Raw genomic sequence first — 3,756 nt, forward strand, 5'->3', positions numbered from 1 at the left:
ACTTGTAGTACAGATTTTTGGTAGAACTTATAGTGCAGTTTTTAAAGAAAAAGATTATAGTGCAGTTTGGTTAAGTATTATAGTGCAGAATTTATGTTTACATAGTATGCAGAACTAGTGTAGCATAGAATGCAGAATCTTGATTAGTATAGTATGCAGAATTTTGATTAGCATAGTATGCAGATTTTTGTTTATGCATTTCAAAGTTAGAATTTGTTTAAACATTTCAATTTTTAAAGAAGTCTTCTTTTATTAGAGGTATTAACAAGTATAAGAAAGATAAAGAAAAGAAAGAAAAAGGCCAAGGCCTTAAGTAGATCCCAAAGTCAAGACTTTAGGGATTTTGGCACACAAGGTGCTTGTTAAAATGCCAAGGCATTTAAAGAAGAAGTAATTAAGATAACAAGATATTTTACTTTGAAGAGGCTAGTACCCGACTTCCGAGGTTGTCGTTAAACAAATTCAGGTGTCCAATTCCGAGGTCTTGGCCCTAGTAGACTGGGGTCTGCTCTTTTAGGATTGGTGGCTCGCTACCCTAACCTATTAGGGAACGCGCATAAGATGATACTAAGCCTGGGCCCAAGAAGAAAGTTGATTATTATTTTGAAGTATTATAAGTATAAGCTTTTGAACAAGTAAAATAAGTTTCACATAAGTATAAAAGTATTAAAGTATAAGTTTTAAACAAGTGAAATAAAAGAATAAGTTTTTAAGCAAGTGAAAAAAAGTTTCAGAAAGTGTTTAAAATTCTGCAAGTTTTAGTTTCCCTTCTGCTAGCATGTTATTCTGATTAGCTTTACATGTTTAGCATTCCAATATGCATTATTCTTTTGCTATTAGATGAGCATATGTAGTAGTTTTCTTAGAGTTTTCAGTTCTTGGATTTCAGTATGTTTACATGTATATTCGAGTTTTGTGAGTTAGATAGCGCTTACTAAGCAATTTTGCTTATAGTTTGCATTTCCTCTTACTGCAGATAAAGGAAAGGAAAAGTTATAGCAAAGGAAGGCGACAAGGAGGTGTTCGAGGATGTGTGATGCCTGGACTATAGAAGCCTTGGGACCTAGCATAAGAATTTATTAAGATTGCCATTTATTAAGAATGTATTAGATGAGTCATTTAGTCTTCCGCTGCTAGTTAATTGTATGTTTTGAGTTCTCCGAGAGTTTTAGGAATTACTATCAACATGTGAACAAGGATAGTTAAGTAAAGGTAATAGTCCAGTAGCGCTCCGCCCTCACAGTCCAGTAGTGAGGAGGGTGGGGTGTTACACCGATTGTCGGTGAGGGTCTTCTACAGGAGGTTCAAGATAGGGGCTAGCTTCACCGAGTCTGTTTCATCTTGCGTACCTGTGCCTAGATCACCGGAATCCAGAAGCTTGAGTAGGTCTTCGGTTAGGAGCAACAACTCAAGCTTTGGCGTCCCCTTCCGTGCCCTAATTCCACTGTTGGGTCTTCCTTTAGCCATCTCCTACAGTGAACCAACAGGGGAGCATCCGCAATTGGTGAGTTTTGGTTTGATTATTTCTGTCCTATTAGATCTAGATCCTATTGGTGGGATCAAGGGTATATCAAATGGTTGAGAATTTATCTATGGACTGTTTATGGCAGAGGAGGTGTTGGGTGGCTTTCGGAACAACTAGTTGCTTCTGGTGGAGTAGAGGATTGGTGACATTAGGGTAAGTGTTGATTACCCAAATTGTGTTTTGATCTAGTTCTTGCTATTGGAAATTTAGATTTGAAATCAGGATTATTAGGGAACAAGGTTTGGAAGGGAAATTGTTGATTTGGGTTTGCTTGTTTTGTTTCCAGCAGCAGTTACTTCGTCCAGTAGCAATTTTTCCTTGCCTGTGGATTAACAGGAGCGGCTGAGGAATAAGGTAAGGTGTAGGGCATTTGATACATATAGATCATGGTTTGATCATGTTGTCATGATTGATAGATAGGTTAATAATTAACGTTAACCTAGATACATATATTAAATTAGGAATAAATTGGATTACTAGTTGGTTAGATTGATTAGGGTTTTACCTTAATTTAGCCTTAAGGATTTTATTTAGCTATGCATTTGAGTTGTAGCTAAATAAAAATGTATGTATATTGGTGACACAGGATCTTGACGTGAGACGAGTATTTCGACGTCGGATTTGGACCGATTTGACCTTTCTATTGAAGGCGGGTACCTTGACTTATCTTTGATAATGTCATGTTGATATGTTTAGTAGGTTATAGCCTTTAGTAATAATTATGTTCGTTCTTGTTTCGATATGCCACTACCGGATACCTGTTACATGCTTGTTTGCTCACCTGTTATGCATTTTATGTTAGTACTCACATGATTATATATATGCTCATAGAGGTAGTGACATACCATGCCTTATTATGTTCAGGACCTAGGTTTTTATTTATACCATACCTGTCTTGTTTACCTTAGATCTTCGGATGTGACTTATTGATACTAGGGTACACATTTTATATATATGTGGATTGGTTCAGGATATTACCATGCTTAGTGTCATGCATCATTTGCATGATTGCATGCTGCGCGATAGTCTGCTCCATTATTGTTGAGCACATCGCTAGTTTCATCACTGTCGGTGCTCCGTTGGTCCGCTCATGGGTAGCGTGACGCAGCGTGGTAGCACGTCAGTTTGCTCGGTGGTGCTCCGCTGGGACGCTCATGGGTAGTGTACTGCAGCGTGGTAGCACGCCGGGATCCCTCCCCGTCATCGTGTATCGGGAGATAAGAGCATTGTGCTCCCCCACTTATGATTTGGGGTAGGAGGATAGGTGTACTCCGATAACATCCTGTCCACTCGGTCACTCATCAGGAGCAGTGACGTCAGAGTGCACGGTTGTCACAGCCCTAGCCACTCGGTCTCACCATTGTGTGTGAGATGGCTGACTGGCGTCAGGGGTAACCATGTCATTGGCATCATATGCATTGATCCATATACTGATTGTGTTTGTTGCACTTATATACTGCATTTGGATGGATGCATATGTTTGACATGCATACAAGATTTATGATACTCTCGGTCTGACGACCTGACTATTCTGATAGGAGGCCCTGGTGAGTACAGTTCTCTACAACCTATTCTATTGTGCATTTCCAGCTTTTGTCCAGGAGTCTGTACTCCATAGTTATTACTGTCTGTTATATCTTACTATACATGTCAACTGGTATCTACTGAGCTGTTGAACTCACCCCCGTGGACACTATCTTTTTCAGGTACCTGGTTGTTTATAGAGTTGCTTGGAGTATCCTGCCTGCCGGTCCCCACGTCATATTAGAAGATCAGTCTTCGCATTTTGTTTATTTTTATCTTGGTATATGATATGTCTGTATTTGGCTTTGTGTTCCAGTTTTGTTTCCGGAGTGTTGTGTGGTTGTGTGGTGTAAGCGTAGCCGGCTAGCAATCTTCGTTTATAGTTGTGTGTGTTGTCTATTGGATTTCCGCTGTGATTGATTTTGGTACAGCTAAGTGGGCTGTTATATTTACATATAACTGCGTGGTTGTATTTTTTTGGTATCAGTATTTTTGTGGTATCAGCCGAGTAGGCTGCATATAAACTGCGTGGTTGTGTGTATGTTCCAACCGCCTGTGGCTGATGTATATTGTGTCTGTAGAAGTGTTTCAGATTGTCACATACAGGGAAGGTGCTGCCGAAATTTCTTCGGACAGGGACTTCCCCGGGGTGTGACAGTAACAAGTTACACTTTCCTTTTAAGCAATAATTAAGTACACAAAGAAAA

The sequence above is a fragment of the Zingiber officinale genome, chromosome 9A (genome assembly GCF_018446385.1).
Source record: "Zingiber officinale cultivar Zhangliang chromosome 9A, Zo_v1.1, whole genome shotgun sequence".
NCBI classification, from domain to species: domain Eukaryota; kingdom Viridiplantae; phylum Streptophyta; class Magnoliopsida; order Zingiberales; family Zingiberaceae; genus Zingiber; species Zingiber officinale.